The sequence below is a fragment of the Alligator sinensis genome, unplaced genomic scaffold (genome assembly GCF_000455745.1).
Source record: "Alligator sinensis unplaced genomic scaffold, ASM45574v1 scaffold117_1, whole genome shotgun sequence".
Classification (NCBI taxonomy): Eukaryota; Metazoa; Chordata; order Crocodylia; family Alligatoridae; genus Alligator; species Alligator sinensis.
The window spans coordinates 2,414,940-2,420,399 of record NW_005841855.1 but is presented as its reverse complement, the minus strand read 5'-3'; the positions used below and the strand labels follow the sequence as shown (position 1 = coordinate 2,420,399).

The 5,460-nt window shown below is 45.9% G+C and overlaps 1 protein-coding gene across 1 annotated transcript in view; it reads left to right on the top strand.

Annotated features, from left to right (window-relative positions):
• The first annotated feature begins 174 nt into the window (after positions 1–174).
• The window catches only part of CHST9 (carbohydrate sulfotransferase 9), a 191,792-nt gene continuing 186,506 nt past the window's right edge, over positions 175–5,460 (top strand). The window contains exon 1 of the mRNA XM_025214178.1: positions 175–310. The gene's annotated coding sequence lies outside the window, so the exon portion shown is untranslated. The remainder of the gene's footprint in view (positions 311–5,460) is intronic.

Genomic DNA, 5,460 nt, shown 5'->3' with positions numbered 1-5,460 from the left:
AGGTGGGGCGCGGGGCGCTGCGGCAGAGCTGCCGGTGCCGGGCTGCGGTCCCAGCTCCCCGCCCCGCCCCCTCCAAGTTACTTGGCGCGCCGCTGGGTTGAGGCGCTTACGGCGCTGCCTGAGCCCCGACCCGGAGCGGCCGGGTGCGGAGATGGGAGCCAGGGCTCGGACTCGGACTCCCCCGGGGCTTTGCAGCAAGTAACTTCCTGGCTCCCTCCAGTAGCCGGAGCCGCGTGGCACGAGGGGGAGCTCCGAGACCTGGGGCCAACTTGCCGCTGCGGGAGCCTGCAGAGGACCCGGAGGTCTCCTGGTGAGGGGCGAGGCGACGGGCACCTTTTGGGGCTCATCCGCGCAGGTTCTCTCCCTTCCCTCCCCGGGCGTTTGCTGCCCAAGTAGTTTCATCCCTTCCCATGGGGTGGGTGAGGGCTGGGATGCTCGAGCTGGCGCTGGTCGTGCTTTGAGGAGGGGGCTGGCCTGGATCGGCATTTGTCAGCCCGTGGGTCGTGGCCCAAAAGTGGGTTGCAAGAGTATGTGAAAGGCATTGGCGATGTGGAGGGGGCGCACCCCCTGAGATTGGCGGTGCACCCACAGAAAGGCCAGCGCTGCTGGTGGTGCCTGCGGGTGGTCGCCACTTGCCACCCCCCCACTGCCAACAGTGCCAGTGGTGTTTGCAGACGGCCGCTGATTGCCACTGGCCACCACCCCCTGCCACCCCCTCCACCACCACGGCCACCTGTGGGAGCTCCATGCTGGCGGCCGCCACCGCCTGCATGTGGTCGCCATGCCCCCATAGCCTCTGTGGGCACACGTCGTTCATGGTAAAAGGGTCGTGAACAAACTTTAAAAATGCATTCCCCTTTAGAGGAGAAAAACATGGGAAACTGTGGCTTCTTCCGTGCAGGCTGGCAGTGGCTTGACTCCCCCTCACTTCTCCACACACCTACCCCCTGCCCCACACACTGAGGGGCTGGGGCCTGGGGATGGGGGGCAGCGGGTTGGGACTGGCCTTTGATGTTTACAAATGGATCCTGGTACGGAAAAGGTTGAGAACCACTGAACTAGGTGACCTCCTGAGGTCCCTTCTAACCCTCGTGTCTATGAGTCTGCAGTGATACAGAGATGTACTTGCATATCAAGGCAAATAAGTACTCACGATGTGACTATGTATTATGCCTGTGACAGGAACTCAAATGGCCAGGTCCCATTGGTAAAAAAACATTCATGGGGATTTTGTAGAAGAAACCAAGCAGACATTTGTTCTCCTCTTTACAGAGGAGGAGCCCGGTGTGTGCACGAGATGACTATTCAGGGACCTTCTGAGCAACCTTCCTTTCTTAAGGACTTTCCAGAGTCCCTTTAATTTCTTAAGACTCTAACTTCCTTGCCTTTGCTCTACAAACGTAAACCATGTAGAAACGTAGTAACTTGATGTCTGTTGGCTGATCTCTTCTTTCCAGGTATCATTGCGCAACAGAATTTTTAGAATTCAGGCCATGACTTGAAAGTGAGATTAGGTAGTGTTACGTGTATGCCTCCGAGAGCACAGTGAATGATTGGGACAAAATGCAAGTTCTTTTGGCACACTAATACCACTTTGATTTGCCGCCATCAATAAATCAAGTTCCTTATTTGAGTTTAGTCAAATTATTAAAAAAAACCTTCCTTTTTTTGGCTTGCTGTCCGTCTTTTATGTAATCATTTGCAGTCTCGCTCTTGCTGATATTTTAGACAACAAAAAAGCCACATCCTACTAAAAGGCGTGTCAGAATCAGCAAGTTATTCATGTAAACTCAAACCCTGTAAACACACATCTACTTAACTTGGGATAGTTAACCAAATTTAGTGGGGCTGATTTAAAGCAAGATTGGGGCCACTAGTTTAAGTGCATGTTCTTGCTCTTTCGCTTTCTCTTATTCCTTTAGTTGTCTTTTTTTCTGTTAAACTTCCTTATTGTGTCTTGGCCTGTAAATTAGTACAGCCCTAGTAAAATGAGAACAAGTTTTGCTCCACAGGTTTACAGCAACTGCTTGTGAGTTTTGTAAGCTACTAGAAGATGAGAAGAATAATCTTTCTTCTCTTTTTGAAATGAGATGATGGTATATGGTTATTGTACCTGCCAGAAAATGGAGTGATGAGTGGAATTCCAAAACAGAAATGTTCTGTTACGTCCTGTTGTATTTCAAAGGTGTTTGCTTTGGTTTGGAACGTTACCCTTTTTTGGAACATTATCCTTCACCTTTTTAATTACTTATGTGTATGAAATTGCACTTGTTTGGGGTCCTCACATGCACATTTGTCTGTCGGCAATACAAATGGAGCACTTCTCAAGTAACTCAAGAAAAACTACTACCATTATAGCTTGAAATTAAACTGTAAGTGTCTGACAGCTCCTGGCTGAGATTACTTTCATGTTATGCAAAGTTAAATAGGGTTTATTCTTGAGGGACAGGAGGAGGAAGTAGCTTCATTTCTATGTGTACTCAGCACCAGCAACTTCTGCAGTCTCCTACTTTTCATTCTCACATTAGATCATCCCTGGAGAAAATGAATGAACCAAAAAAAACCTGGTCATCATCTCCTGAAGTGGCTCTTGTTTATGTCAAGTCCTTCATTAAAGTGAATTCCTTAATTGCTTAAGTGGGGAGAGAGTTCAGTAGCTGTGGTAGATTAAGATGATAGAATCAAATACTAGAAGGGTAAATAGGAATACACTGTTTTCTGTACCCGCATCCCTCCCATAGGATCTCTCATCATAGAAAGTGTATTACTAAGAAAGCATAATATTATAACAACATAATTGTTTGCAGTGTAATAAGGGTAAGAGGAATAGAAAAATGCGAACTATGCAAGTTGGCTGATTTGAGGTTGCTTTGATAATGTCAGTATTTGGAATTTCTTGTTTGTTCCTGAAGCTTTGATATTCCTTCAATTCTAGGGTGCAGGGGGTTGTATTAAGGTTAGTAGTAGAATTCTGTTGGGTTTTTTTTTGGTTGGTTGGTTTGTTTGTTTAATGTGGCTCTACTTTATGAAATGTGTATATAAACTTTCATTTAAAGGTTTCACTATTTTTTTTTCAAACTCCAAATAAACAGTTTCTTCTCTAGTTGCCAACCTTGCGTAATCATCCTGGGATACATGAAAGTTGCATTGGATTCTTTACTCATTTTATATTATTGCAGGCTAAATCATGCTTTCAGTTACTCTGGTGCAGCTCTATAACAATCTGAAGAGCCATTGAGATGTCAATCTGCCTTGTTGCATATTTCTGACTTCAGTGTTTACCATGTACTTGTATACTTTAAAAAATCACTGCCTTTCATGTTGTCTTGTTGAAAAATGTCTTCAAGATTGTATACCAGAACTAATTCTAAAATATTCAAGTTTATCTGAACTGAGAAGAAAAAATATCCGCAGCTGAATTGCAAGTTATTTCTATCCTGACAACCAAGGACCCTCATGAACTTTGGGTCTTTTTTAAACAGCCTTTCCCCCTCTATTCCCAAACTATGCTGGAGAACTTTTTCTCAAACTTTTTTCTTGCCATTGCTAGCATTGATTCAAATTTTGGTAGAGGGAGCCCTAGTGTAGACAACCTGTTCACTGTAGTGTTGGAAGTCAAGATAAATGACATTTAGATTCTATAGGCACCTATGCACAAGCAGCAAAGACTTGATTAATCAGTGAGCTTTAGTTAGTGCCCCCGCTGCCATTTTTCAGCACAGGGACGCTGATACATGAGATGCTTTAGGTGCTTCAATTAGGGCAGCACTCAGAGGCATATTAATTAAAGCACCCCCAACACACACACACACACACACTCTCTCTCTCTCTCTCTCTCTCTCTCTCTCTCTCCTGGAGCATGTGTATAAATGCCCTGTTAGTATATTTTTACAAACATTTATGTGGTATAGACAGGGCCTCATAATTCATATTGAGTAGAAGCTTGAAAGAAGCCTCCCATTTTTGCTTTATGCAGAACAGTAATTTTCAATCTACTCTCACTTGGGACCTAACAAAAAGCATCTGTGACTATATGCAAAGTCCCATCAGTATCACAGGCTTTTCTAACTTCATAAGATTGTTGTATAGGTAAGATTGATAGAATGGGCCCTAGTTAGGTATTTGTTCTGAACCCATAAGGCTGTGTGGAGAGTAGAGAGGGTGCCTATGGCCTGGTAAGAATGGGTTGGTTCTTCTTTTCTAGTTCTACTGCAGTGTTACCAGCTCTCATAATTTTTGGCATTGTTCTTAAAGTCTATGCTTCAGGAAGGTGAAAAACATAGTTCATGCGTGCTCGCGCTCACTCGCTCGCTCTCTCTCTCTCTCTCATATGGGGCTGAGCATTAAACTGTTACTCATTTGGTTTGTAGTTTCTTATTCATATTTTTCACATTTATATCAACATCCTGTTATGCAAACATCATTGCTGTTCTTTTTCTTTTATTTTTGCATTGGAAGAGGGGATTGTAGTCATGGTCAGATATCCAAAAAGAGACCTGAACTATCAATGAAGCAGGAAAGCTCCTGTCCCTCTGTCAGGACTAATCCTAGGGACAGTTACACAGCTGGCTTGCATCTATATTGCACTGCAGGATGTTACTGTTTTGACTTGCATGAAAATCAGATATTCTGTTTTGATCAAGCCACTTCACTTGCTATGGATTTTGCAACTTCGTGGATGTTGTGCCTATCCCACAGTGCTCGGGTTAAGTCCTGGTCATAGTGAATGCTGTACATCTGTTGTGGGTGTGTTGGGATGATCCCACACTTGTTGTTTTGAGAGACAGCTAGCAGCTCCTGTATGTGGGGCTACAGGAACAGGAGGAAACTGATCCTGGAGGCCTGTGTTTCAGGTTTAGTAGCAACGTCTTGGGATGTCCTTACCTGAGAGAGCAAGGGAGTAGATTTTCCCCACACTTCTACTTCCATCCTTCTAGAGATGGAATTTATCTGGATCACGTGCGGGCCGCCTCCTGATCTCGTCCATGTCGCCATGTGCGAGCAGGGAGCGATATGTGGACCCGTTTCTGTGCACGCGGGCTGTGGCCAGCAGCCCGGGCACGCGGGGTCGAAGAAGACCAGTGGTGAGCTAGAATTAGTTACGGACGCGTAATGGTTGATTAAAAGATTGTTTACTTACACCAAAGATGGTCGTGGTGTAGGCTGGACAGTTTTCCAGGCTCAGCTCTGCTTAAATCCTCGCTAGAGGACTCTGACAATTGACCCCGGAGTGGTTGAAGCTCCGCGGGTTCGGCTCGGTAATTGGCCCCGGAGTGGTTGAAGCTCTGCGGGTTCGGTAGTTTCAAAGGAAAGGGATACGTCTTAGGATTGTGCTCGGCGACGGGGAGAGGCTAGAGGCCGTTTGGCCCCCGGAGTGGTTGAAGCTCCGTGGGTTCGGTAAATAGGCCCCCGGAGTTGTTAAGACTCCGTGGGTTCGGTAAATCGGCCCTCTATTGCCCT